This window comes from Triticum dicoccoides, chromosome 7A (assembly GCF_002162155.2).
Source record: "Triticum dicoccoides isolate Atlit2015 ecotype Zavitan chromosome 7A, WEW_v2.0, whole genome shotgun sequence".
In the NCBI taxonomy this organism is placed as follows: domain Eukaryota; kingdom Viridiplantae; phylum Streptophyta; class Magnoliopsida; order Poales; family Poaceae; genus Triticum; species Triticum dicoccoides.
Genome location: NC_041392.1, coordinates 710,254,560 through 710,268,710, shown reverse-complemented (window position 1 = coordinate 710,268,710; position 14,151 = coordinate 710,254,560).

Genomic DNA, 14,151 nt, shown 5'->3' with positions numbered 1-14,151 from the left:
CTTTTCTTTTACTTTGCCTTTTACTTTTCACTTTGCATCTCTATACCAAAAATATTATTTATCATCTTTATCAGATCTCACTTTCGTAAGTGACCTGAACGGATTGACAACCCCTAAGCGCGTTGGTTGCGTTGAGCTATTGTTTTTGTGTAGGTACGAGGGACTCGCGCATAGCCTCCTACTGGATTGATACCTTGGTTCTCAAAAACTGAGGGAAATACTTACGCTACTTTGCTGCATCATCCTCTCCTCTTCGGGGAAATCCAACGCAGTGCTCAAGAGGTAGCAGCATGCTGCCCTTGTCCTGCTCGAGGGCATAGTACCAGGTCTGGGCTGCACCGCGGAGGTGGTAGGATGCCAGCCAAGTGCGCTTCGACGCGAGCATGCGCTGGCCACGAAAAAACTGCTCACACTTGTTGAGCCAGTTAAGCGGGTCCTCCGTGCCGTCATAAGTGGCGAAATCGATCTTGGCGAACCGTGGCGACGTCTAGGTCGCCGCGCCATGGCCGACCGGCTCGGCGGTGCGGAGCATTGATGATGACGGCGCCCGGTCAATGGTGGGGAGGCCGTCGTAGGCCCCCGCGGAGCCGGACGAGGCCCCAAACTGCAACGTGGGTACCGGTGGGTCCCCGACCTCTATGTAAACTGGCGGTGGCGACGTCCCGGTTAGCCAGGCCAGGATCGGAGACGGTGACGGCAGAAACCGGATCTGCTGGATCGGAAGTCGTCCCGGTGTGGACTGGCCCAGTCCGAAGCTGGGCGGCGGCGGTGGGAGCTGGACCGGCGCGGACGACGCGGTTGGCGCGGCTGGGGCCGGCGTGGGCCAGTGCGGCCACTGCGACGCTAGGGCGGGCGCGGAAGGCACGGGTGGCACCGCGAGAACCGGCGCGGGCCACTTCGCCCAGGACGGCGCAGGGGCGGGTGGCGGCTGGAGCGACGGATGGGCCCCGGTGATCGCCGCGGGTACCGAGTACCAGGGAAGGTGTAGCAGCGGTGGGGGCCCGCCGGTGTAGCCCACCTGGAACAGCAGCAGGGGCGTCCCGCTCAGGCCCGACGCGTGCTGGATCGGCCAGTGCGTCGCCGGGTGGCTGTAGGTGGGGGCCGCAACCGGCGGGGCGGTGTGCGGGCCGGCCAAGTACAGGGAGATGCCCTGGACGGCCGTCACGAGGTCCCACAGGGTGCTGGTCATCTCCTCCGGCGTGAAGACGGAGGTTGTCGGCGGTGCGGAAGTGATGGGGCTGGGGGCGGTGAAGAGCCCGTGGTGGTGACCGGGCCCGACAGCATGGAGGCCCCGACGGTGGTCATCGGGGTGGACGTCATCAGCGCGGTGGTCATCGACGCGGAGGTGGAGACGGGCAGCGGCGGCGATGGTGTTGACGAAGACATGATTGGACCCAAGTCTCTGGATACCAAATTGGTAGAAGCTAGGGCCCTACCGGATTTAGGGCGTAGGTTGCATGGGAAGGAGGGGGAAGGGCGAGGGCTGGTGTGCGACGGCCGGCGGCGTGGCGCCGTCCTTGCGACGGGAGCAGCGACGGCAAAAGCAGGAGGCGGCCAGGGTTTAGGTCTCCCGGCTCCCTAAGAGAAGCCGAGCAAATATTGATTGCTTCTTGCTTAATTTCAAAAGGAGTCTTACAGCCTATATTTATAACCTAGATAACTTGCATAAGAATTAACCTAAGATAACTTGTGGCCTAAGATTGCCCGGTGGACCTAGCTAAACCGGCCATAACACTTCTCCCCGCCTGCACAAACAGCTCGTCCTCGAGCTGTAAGTTGGGGAAGCGCTTGCGGAACTCCTCGAGGCAATCAACCAGGGTCAAACACCTTCTCGACAGCTGGGGCGGCCAGGTTGGCGGCGATGGCGTCGTCCGGAATGTAGTCTGCAACCTCCAGGTAGAAGAGTCATGGGCAGGCATGGCCGGGCGTGTAGGGCTCGTCCCAGTTGAAGCACAACCCTTGGCGGCGACGCTCAAGTAGCTCAGCTGAGGTGAGCTAGCGGAACGAGCGCACCGCGGTCGCGGCGAGGGGTGCCGCAGAAGCCTGCGCGGAATCCGGCCCGGGTAGCGACCCAACGGTCCGGGACAGTGATTCCTGCTGGATGGCCACCGCACGGTGCTCGAACGCGCGGGCGTAGTACATGGCCGACTGGAGATCCTGGGATCCCCGAAGCTCCACGTTCACGTGGATGTGATCCGGAAGTCCACCGACAAAGAGGTCGGCCCGTTGCTGCGGCGTCACACCCGACGCATGGCATGCCAAGGCTTGGAAATGGTCGGTGAAGTCCTGCATCGTGGAGGTGAAGAGAAGGCGGCCGAGCTCCGCCAGGCGGCTTCCGCGAACCGGAGGCCCAAAGCGAAGGAGGCAGAGCTCACGGAAGCGCTCCCAAGGGGGCATGCTGCCTTCGTCCTGCTCGAGGGCATAGTACCAGGTCTGGCCTGCACCGCTGATACGTCTTCAACGTATCTACTTTTCCAAACACTTTTGCCCTTGTTTTGGACTCTAACTTGCATGATTTGAATGGAACTAACCCGAACTGACGCTGTTTTCAGCAGAATTACCATGGTGTTATTTATGTGCAGGAGCAAACGTTCTCGGAAAGACCTGAAACTTCACGGAGCCACTTTTCAGAAAATAAGAAAAATACCTGCAAAAGATGAAGGCCAGGGGGGCCCACCACCTGCCCACGAGGGTGGGGGCGCGCCTGCCCCCCTAGGGCATGCCCCCTACCTCATGGGCCCCATGTTGCCTCTCCGACTCCAACTCCATATATTGAGTTTCGGGGAGAAAAAAATCAAAGAGAAGAAATCATCACGTTTTACAATACGGAGCCGCCGCCAAGCCCTAAAACCTCTCGGGAGGGCTGATCTGGAGTCCGTTCGGGGCTCCGGAGAGGGGAATCAGTCGCCATCGTCATCATCAACCATCCTCCATCACCAATTTCATGATGCTCACCACCGTGCATGAGTAATTCCATCGTAGGCTTGCTGTACGGTGATGGGTTGGATGGGATCTATCATGTAATCGAGTTAGTTTTGTTAGGGTTTGATCCCTAGTATCCACTATGTTCTGAGATTGATATTGCTATGACTTTGCTATGCTTAATGCTTGTCACTAGGGCCCGAGTGCCATGATTTCAGATCTGAACCTATTATGTTTTGATCAATATATGAGTGTTCTTGATCCTATCTTGCAAGTCTATAGTCACCTATTATGTGTTATGATCCGTTAACCCCGAGGTGACAATAATCGGGATACTTAACGGTGATGACCGTAGTTTGAGGAGTTCATGTATTCACTATGTGTTAATGCTTTGTTCCGGTTCTCTATTAAAAGGAGGCCTTAATATCCCTTAGTTTCCATAAGGACCCCGCTGCCACGGGAGGGTAGGACAAAAGATGGCATGCAAGTTCTTTTCCATAAGCACGTATGACTATGTTCGGAATACATGCCTACATTATATTGATGAACTGGAGCTAGTTCTGTGTCACCCTAGGTTATGACTGTTACATGATGAACCGCATCCGGCATAATTCTCCGTCACCGATCCATTGCCTACGAGCTTTCCACATATTGTTCTTCGCTTATTTACTTTCCCGTTGCTATTTCTATCATAACTACAAAATACCAAAAACATTGCTTTTACTACTGTTACCTTTTGTTACCGTTACCACTACTATCATATTACTTTGCTACTAAACACTTTGCTGCAGATATTAAGTTTCCAGGTGCGGTTGAATTGACAACTCAGCTGCTAATACTTGAGAGTATTCTTTGGCTCCACTTGTGTCTAATCAATAAATTTGGGTTGAATACTTTACCCTCGAAAACTGTTGCGATCCCCTATACTTGTGGGTTATCCAGACTATTTTCTGGCGCCGTTGCCGAGGAACATAGCTCTACTCTTTGAGTCACTTGGGATATATATCTGCTTATCATTATGAAGAACTTGAGAGATCCAAAAACCAAGATCTATACCTAAACTACGAGGGGAGGTAAGGAACTGCCATCTAGCTCTGCACTTGATTCACCTTCTGTTATGAGCAAGTTTGCGACACCTACACCTGCTTCTGCTATTCGTTCTGATATGTCGCATGTTATTGATGATGCCATTCTGCTATGCATGATACTTATGATGAAACTACCTCTATGCCTGATACTACTATGCCACTTAGTGACTTTCTTGATGAACAACTTGCTAGGGCTAGAGAAATTGAAAATATTGAATCTGATGATACTAATGAAAGTGATGATGAAGAATCACTTGTTATTCCTAAGGGTTATGTTTTTTATCAAGAAGCTTCTTTAGCTATTCTAGCTTGCAAAAATAGAAATGAACTCAAAAGGTTATTAGCTAAATGGAGTAAGGAATCTCTAAATGCTAGAATAAAACCTGACCCTGCTTTTGCTACTTCACCTATCTTTGTTACTGATAAGGATTATGAATTTTCTGTTGATCCTGATATAATTACTTTGGTTGAATCTGATCCTTTTCATGGTTATGAATCTGAAACTGTTGTGGCACATCTTACTAAATTGAATGATATAGCCACCCTGTTCACTAAAGATGAGAGAACTCGTTACTTTTACATCCTTAAAATATTTCCGTTCTCATTAAAGGATGATGCTAAGATATGGTTTAATTCTCTTGATCGTGGTTGTGTGCGTATTCCCAGGATATGATTTATTACTTCTCTGCTAAATATTTCCCTGCTCATAAGAAACAAGCTGCTTTAAGGGATATATATATAATTTTGTGCAAATTGAAGAAGAGAGTCTCCCACAAGCTTGGGGGAGGCTTCTCCAATTACTTAATGCTTTGCCTGATCATCCTCTTAAGAAAAATGAAATACTTGATATCTTTTATAATGGACTAACCGATGCCTCCAGAGATTACCTGGATAGTTGTGCTGGTTCTGTTTTCAGGGAAAGAACACCGGATGAAGCTGAAATTCTATTGAATAATATGTTGACAAATGAAAATAATTGGACACCTCCGGAACCAATTCCTGAGCCTATTCCTAAACCAACTCTGAAGAAGAGGGGTATTCTATTTCTCAGTCCTGAAGATATGCAAGAGGCAAAGAAATCTATGAAAGAAAAAGGTATTAAAGCTGAACATGTTAAGAATTTACCTCCTATTGAAGAAATACATGGTCTTAATTTACCGCATGTTGAAGAAACATATAATCTTAATCGATTACCTATTGAAGAACCTCGTGGTCTTGATAACCCGACACAGATAGTAAAGGTAAATTCTCTCTATAGATATGATAAAGCTGAAATCCCATTTACTAAATTTGCTAGCCCATGCTTAGATGAGTTTGATAAATTTATGGCTAAGCAAGAAAACTTTAATGCTTATTTTGGTAGACAATTGAGATACAATTCAAATATGCTTAAACACTTGGGTAATTATATGGCTAATGTTAAAGGAGAATTTAAACTTATTAGTAAACATGCTTCTATGGTTACCACACAAGTAGAACAAGTACTTAAAGCTCAAAATGATTTGCTCAATGAATTGAATAGTAAGGATAATGATAATGATGTTAGAGTGGCTACTAGGACTGGTAAAATGACTCAGGAACCTTTGTATCCTGAAGGCCACCCTAAGAGAATTGAGCAAGATTCTCAGAGAAATAATATAGATGTACCTAGTTCTTCTAAAAAGAAGAAAAAGAAAAATGATAGGACTTTGCATGCCTCTAGTGATCCTATTGTTGAAACACCTGAGAATCCAAATGATATTTCTATTTCTAATGCTGAAACACAATCTGGTAATGAACCTGAAACTAGTGATAATGTTAATGATAATGTTCACGACGATGCTCAACCTAGTAATGATAATGACATAGAAATTGAACCTGCTGTTGATCTTGATAACCCACAATTAAAGAATCAATGTTATGATAAGAAAGACTTTGTTGCTAGGAAACATGGTAAAGAAATAAACCATGGGTTCAGAAACCCATGCCTTTTCCTCCCAGACCATCCAAGAAAAAGGATGATGAGGATTTTGAGCGCTTTGCTGAAATGATTAGACCTATCTTTTTGCGTATGCGATTAACTGATATGCTCAAAACCAATCCTTATGCTAAGTACATGAAAGATATTATTACAACTAAAAGAAAGATAACGGAAGCTGAAATTTCCGCCATGCTTGCTAATTATAATTTTAAGGGTGGAATACCAAAGAAACTTGGAGATCCAGGAGTACCCACTATACCATGCTCTATTAAAAGAAATTATGTTAAAACTGCTTTATGTGATCTTGGAGCCGGTGTTAGTGTTATGCCTCTCTCTTTATATCGTAGACTTGATTTGAATAAGTTGACATCTACTGAAATATCTTTGCAAATGGCTGATAAATCAACTGCTATACCTGTCGGTACTTGTGAGGATGTGCCTGTTGTAGTTGCAAGCGTTACTATTTTAATGGACTTTGTTATTCTTGATATTCCCGAGGACAATAGTATGTCTATTATTCTTGGAAGACCCTTTTTGAATACTGCAGGGGCTGTTATTGATTGCACTAAAGGCAATGTCACTTTTCATGTTAATGGCAATGAGCATACGGTACACTTTTCGAGGAAACAACCTCAAGTTCACAGTATCAATTTCTATTGGAAAAATTACATCGATTATATTTGGAGGTTTTGAATTTCCTCTTCCTACTGTCAAGAAGAAATATGATAGTCTTATTATTGGGGATGTGCATATCCCCGTTGAGGTAACATAGTGTTATTCGAAATTTCTCCGGTTCCATATTGTTCGGTATGAGTTCGTTAACAAGACTTGATCAACCTTGTTAGTGGATTCCTTTTGATGATCATGAGATGGATGAAACTAGAAGGCACAACCTTCTGTATCCCACTTTTACTTTTTGTTATTTATATAAAATAAAATAAAAATAAATATTTTTCTATCTGCTATCTGATTATCCGTGCAATATAAAAATACCTCGAAAATAAAAATTCTCCAAATGCCCTAAATTTTAAATATGATTTTTTCCTGAATATTTGAGAATATTTGGCACAAAGAACACAGCAGGGGGGCCAACCACCTGCCCACGAGGGTGGAGGGCGCGGCCTACCCCCCTGGGCGCGCCCCCCTGCCTCATGGGCCCATGGTGGCCCTTCTCCACTTATTCCTGCACCCACACACTTCATCTTCCTCCCACAAACACGAATATCCAGCTCAAGCACGAGTTCTAGCTCACTTTGCTGCCATTTTCGATCTCCTTGCTCAAAGCACCTCTCACAAAACTGCTTGGGGAGATTGTTCCTTGGTATGTGACTCCTCCATTGGTCAAATTAGTTTTTGTTCTAGTGCTTTAGTCATTGCAAAATTTTGTTCCTTAGGTGACCCTGTTCTTGAGCTTGCATGTCAAATTTATATGGTTCCAAGTAGTTTTGATGCATGATATAGGCTCTAGGCACTTGTAGGAGTAGTTGCTATCAATATTATTGAATTTGGTTTACTTTTATTTTGAAGTTACTAAAAATTTCAGAATTTTTCAGAAAATGATGAGGAGACTTTTGAGGGGCTCATCGAGCCAAAGCTCGAAGGAAAAGGCACAAAAGCCTAAGTATAATCTGCCTCGCACCGCGGAGATTCGGGCATGTGAATGGCCTTCCGATGATTTCTTGAGAGCAGCCGGGATTTATGAAGATTTTCATGAATTGGCTAAAAATGCAAGCCTCACCGCTTTCCTCCACGACCAATGCGATCAGTATCTTTTACTCACAAATATCTTTGTGCAAAACTTTCATTTCCATTATAGGAACTCACCACCTACGGTGGAGTTTCATTTATATGATGGGCATAAGGAGATGTCACCTTATGATTTTTGTCGGATTTGTTTAGTCCCTTTTGAGGGCAAGATAGAAGAACCACATCGTGATGATGTGGAGTGGTTTATTGATACTATCACTGTAGGGGAAACAAGGAAGGTGTCCGATGCACGAATCACTAGCATACATTTTCTTGTTTTACGTTTTTTTGCATTATTTGCTAGTCGTTGTTTAATTGGTCGCGGAAACTGTGGAAACCTTAGTACCCCTGATATTATTATTTTGCTCCAAGGTTTATACGGTGATAACACTTTTAGTATGGGCGGCATTATTGCTAAACGGTTAAGTCTGAACTGTACAAAGGGCCCCATCTTTGGAGGCATCTATGCTTCACGCCTAGCTGCACATTTTAACATACCTATTAGGCATTCTGAGAAGGAAGAAAAAATGTTGCCTCGTGTTTATCTAGATTATAAAAGTATGGTGGCACATGATTTTATTGTTAATAATAGGGAAGGAGAACTTAAATATCAATTGTTCTTTAATAAACATCATCCTGAGACTATTACCCTACATGCTCCTTCTTTGTTTGATTTATCTGTAGGCACGTACCTTGTTCCATTGAAGGCTATTCACGCCTACCGAAACCCTGCACCAGCCGTGGAGCCAGAGCCGGAACCACAAGTTGATCCTCCACGACAGTCTAATTATCAGTGGGATCCGGAGATGATTGTCAGCCAATGGCAAGCACAGTCTTCCTCCTCTTCTTCTCAGTACGACCCCAACTACTATTATGGATATCCGCCAGGCCAGCCGTGGCCATAGACCAATTTAGGCCAAAAGCCTAAGCTTGGGGGAGTACGTATTTCTCACCAACATTACATTTATGTTCACACACTCATTGCTAGATGTCGGTGCTCATACTTTTTCATTGTATCATCCATGCTAGTTTATTTTCCTTTTCATGCTTTCTTCTTGTGTGTTTGATAAACCTTAAGAAAAAACCAAAAAAATAGTTGTAGCTTTTAATCAGTTTAATTTCCATGCTTGTAGTAGTAATTAAAAAGAAAAAACCCAAAAAGATTTTATGTTCTTCTTTTGCTTGTTGGGAGCTTTCCCGTGTAAATAGTTTTTATTTCTTTTCTTTTCTTTGGGGGTCGATAGAAGAAGACCATAATTAAATGGTTGAAGTGGCTCTTATATGCATTATTGTTTATCTGACAAAAGAGCTCATATTGCCTTGTCTTCTCCTGTTTATTGAATGCTTGCAGATTCCAGTTTAGTCCAATGCACGCGCACTATTATTATTATTATTATTATTATTATTATTATTATTATTATTATTATTATTATTATTATTATTATTATTATTATTATTATTATTATTATTATTGTTATTATTATTATTATTATTATTCACATCGTTCGGTCGTGCAAGTGAAAGGCAATTATGATGATATATGATGGACTGACTGAGATGAGAAAATCTAGTATGAACTCGACCTCTTTTGTTTTTGTAAATATGATTAGTTCATCATTCCTGATTCAGCCTATTATGAATAAACATGTTTGCAATGACAATTAGATATCATAGTTTCTTGTGTCATGCTTGATTAGCTATGAGTTATAATGGTTTACCTTGCGTGCCAACATGTTATTAAAATGTTTATGATGTGGTATGATAGGGTGGTATCCTCTTCTGAATGATTTAAGTGACTTGACTTGGCACATGTTCACGCATGTAGTTGAAACAAAATCAACATAGCCTTCACGATATTTATGTTCATGGTGGATTATATCCTACTCATGCTTGCGTTCGGTGTTGATTAATTTTAATGCATGTTCATGACTGTTGTCACTCTTTAGCTGGTCGCTTCCCAGTCTTTTGCTAGCCTTCATCTGTACTAAGCGGGGATACTGCTTGTGCATCCAAACTCCTTAAACCCCAAAGTTATTCCACATGAGTCCACTATACCTACTCACTCTAAATCTTCAAATAAACATCCTGTTTTGTATGCTCGAATAGCTCATGTATCAACTAGGGCTGTCTGTATCTTCCATGTTAGGCGGGTTATTCTCAAGAGGAGTGAACTTCGCTCCTCACTCACGAGATAAATGGCTGGTCACCGGGATGCCCAGTCCCATGCTTTATGCAAATTAAATCAAAATAATTACAAACAAAACTCCCCCTGGGACTTTTGTTAGTTGGAGGCACTCGTTGTTTCGAGCAAGTCATGGATTGATGCTTGTTGGTGGAAGAGGGAGTATAAACTTTACCATTATGTTTGGAAACTGCCTATAATGTGTGTAGCATGAAAGATATCGCCATCTCTTGGTTGTTATGTTGACAATGAAAGTATACCGCTTAAAATATTATTCAACTCTGTTTCAAACCAAGCTTTGGCACCTCTACAAATCCTGCTTCCCTCTACGAAGGGCCTATCTATTTACTTTTATGCTGATTATCATCCTTTTATTAAAAAAGGTACCAGTTGGAGAGCACCGCTATCATTTGCATTCATTACTGTTAGTTTACATTGAGTATGACTTGACTGGATCTCTTTTACCATGCATTACAATGTCTAGCCTTGGTCTTTAAAGGTGCTCTGCATTTATGTTTTGCGGTCTCAGAAAGGGCTAGCGAGATGCCATCTTGTTATATCATATTATGATTGTTTTGAGAAAGTGTTGTCATCCGAGATTTATTATTATGGCTCGCTAGTTGATTATGCTATTGATATGAGTAAACTTGAGACCTATGCGTTACTGCAAATGTGGTTAGTTATAATCTTTGCTGAAAACTTGAATGCTGGCTTTACATATTTACAACAACAAGAGCAAACAAAGTTTGTAAAAAAAATTCTTTATCACTTCCAGTTTGTCAACTGAATTGCTTGAGGACAAGCAAAGGTTTAAGCTTGGGGGAGTTGATACGTCTTCAACGTATCTACTTTTCCAAACACTTTTGCCCTTCTTTTGGACTCTAAGTTGCATGATTTGAATGGAACTAACCCGGACTGACGCTATTTTTAGCAGAATTATCATGGTATTATTTATGTGCAGGAGCAAACGTTCTCGGAATGACCTGAAACTTCACGGAGCCACTTTTCAAAAAATAAGAAAAATACCTGCAAAAGATGAAGGCGAACCGTGGCGACGTCTGGGTCGGCGCGCCATGGCCGACCGGCTCGGTGGTGCAGAGCAGTGATGATGACGGCGCCCGGTCAATGGTGGGGAGGCCGTCATAGGCCCCCGCAGAGCCGGACGAGGCCCCAGACTGCAGCGTGGGTACTGGTGGGTCCCCGGCCTCTGTGTAAACTGGCGGTGGCGACGTCCCGGTTAGCCAGGCCAGGATCGGAGACGGTGACGGTAGAAACCAGATCTGCTGGATCGAAAGTCGTCCCGGTGTGGACTGGTCCAATCCGGAGCTGGACCGGCGCGGACGGCGCGGTTGGCGCGGCTGGGGCCGGCGCGGGCCAGTGCGGCCACTGCGACGCTGTGGCGGGCGCGGAAGGCGTGGGTGGCACCGCGAGAACCGGCGCGGGCCACTGCGGCCAGGACGGCGCTGGGGCGGGCGGCGGCTAGAGCGACGGATGGGCCCTGGCGGTCGCCGCGGGTACCGAGTACTAGGGCAGGTGCAGCAGCGGCGAGGCCCGCCGGTGTAGCCTGCCTGGAACGGCAGCAGGGGCGTCCCGCTCAGGCCCAATGCATGCTGGATCGGCCAGTGCGTCGCCGGGTGGCTATAGGCGGGGGCCGCAGCCGGCGGGGTGGTGTGCGGGCCGGCCAAGTACAGGGAGAGGCCCTGGACGGCCGTCATGAGGTCCCGCAGGGTGCTGGTCATCTCCTCCGGCATGAAGACGGAGGTTGTCGGTGGTGCGGAAGTGATGGGGGCCGGGGGCGATGAAGAGCCCGCGGTGGTGACCGGGCCCGACAGCATGGAGGCCCTGGCGGTGGTCATCGGGGCGGACGTTATCGGCGTGGAGGTGGAGACGGGCAGCGGCGACGATGGTGTTGACGAAGACATGATCGGACCCATGTCTCTCGATACCAAATTGGTAGGAGCTAGGGCCCTACCGGATCTAGGGCGTAGGTTGCACGGGAAGGAGGGGGGAAGGGCGAGGGCTGGTGCGCGGCGGCCGGCGGCGTGGCGCCGTCCTTGCAACGGGAGCAGTGGCGGCGAAAGCAGGAGCGACTAGGGTTTAGGTCTCCCGGCTCCCTAAGGGAAGCCGAGCAAATATTGATTGCTTCTTGCTTAATTCCAAAAGGAGTCTTACAGCCTATATTTATAACCTAGATAACTTGCATAAGAATTAACCTAAGATAACTTGTGGGCTAAGATTGTCCGGTGAGCCTAACTAAACTGGCCATAACAGTTATAGGTAGGGCACCCTGTTTTCTTTCAATTTCATTTCTATTTTAGACAGCTCAACATTTCACACCCAGTATAAGTATAATCTATGTATATATATGATTTAGAGGACCACATAGATTGTTGAGTGTGGCTGCCCGACGACCTAAGTTGAAAGTTTGTTATACTACTAGGTAAATATACGACGTCCTGCAAACGAAGGTACGCCCTCTGTTCCTAAATATCAGATGTTTTGTCTGTTCAATTTGAACTGTCAAAACGTCTTATATTTGGAAACGGAGGTAGTACCACTTCTGCTTGACGTGTGTTTTCTAGGACTCATTTCGCCATGTTTACTTGCCTTTGTTTGGCTGTATATATTTGAACTTCTGAATACTGCTATTTGCTGCCCCCTCCTTAGCGCAGTTTTGACGAGGCAGAACCCGCCAGCCTGATGTGTATGTTTTGGTTAGTGTAGAATCGATCTGGTTCTTCCCTGCCTAAGAGTGTGACATCTGAATCAAGAATGATTCAGCTGGCAGTGGTCATGCTAATTGTATGGAGGAGGAATGTTTTCTTTTTGTTGATTGTCCTTCAAAGCCCCCCTATTTTCCCCGCTTTGGTATCCTAATTTAGAAGGCGTTATTCCTTTGATATTCTTGTCAGCCTATGATACTATATCTAGCCAATAGAATATCTATAGTTTATTCCTTTTGCTCCCGGAGTAATGAATATGTACAGACGGAATCGAATTTAGATCAGTATCCCTCTTCTCTATTGTTTGAAAAAAAAGGGTCTTGTTTGTTAAGGTCGAGTCAATTTCTATGACGTGGACTTATCACAAAGTGACCCTGATGTCTATGTTCTTCCTTCCATGCTGCCTCTAGCTTCCGTTTGTGTAACATTGATGTGTCTGGCTGTTCCCTGCCTAAACAATGTGACATTGAAATTAACATCGTTGTGGGCGTGAAGTTAGAAGTTTATCACTGCCACTCTACCAGGTATAATATTCGAAGCCCGCAGCACAAATCTACCAATTTTGCATGATCTAAGTTTTCCAAGACTTGATGATTTATGTTTACATGCCTCTAGATGACTATGTATTCCAGCTTGCATTGCATATTATAATGTTCCCGTGCAAATAAAAATGTGTGTTTTCATTTACAATTTTCAAATTCAGCTGAGATCAATCTTATCTACAGGACAAAGGCTATTCTTTGTCAGCCTATAATAGAATATCTACAGTTTGTTCTTTTTTGCTCATGTAGTGTTGAGTTTGTACAAATAACTCTTTAAAAACGATTGAGTCAGAATGTAGTCATGTCTTTGTTCCTCCTTTCATGCTACGGGTAGCTTCGGTTAATGTAGTAATTAACATCGATCTGTCTGTTCGCTGACTAAGAGTGTCGGCACCAGACTCCCAGTTAACCAAGAATCTAGCACTTATCACTTACCAGTGCTGCCTTCTCTCGATATGACGCTACCCCTTGTTATCACTAGTTCGCTACGTATTGGGGCACACATGTTTCCAGAACTAATCTAGTATTTTAACCTTGCTTCAATTTGAGACTCTAAATCAGCTTAGTTATGTTTCTGTTTGAATTTAAATACTCCCTCCAATCTATTAAAGTTGTACTAAGAGAGCGTCAATTAATTTGTATCAGAGAGAGTAGTATAATTTAAGCTTTGAGCATGACAATCAATCTGTTTTTAATTTCTTTCAAAATAATCTGTTTTTTAGTTAGTAGGCTATGTAGGTAACTGAATTGTATCATGCGTGGGTTTTCAATTTGTAATAATTTAAGCCATGAGTTGCAGCAGAGAGCACAGGAAAGTGTCATCAACATTACTATATCGTATCTGTTACTACTGGGAATACAAGATAGTTAAAGAGGAGGAGCTCAATTAGTATTATCCTGATCATCGATGAGGCTGGCCAGAAAGCAGCAGGAGGAGACCACGGGTGTCAAGCAAGGGCCAGCGTCCACATAACTGACCGTGTTTGCT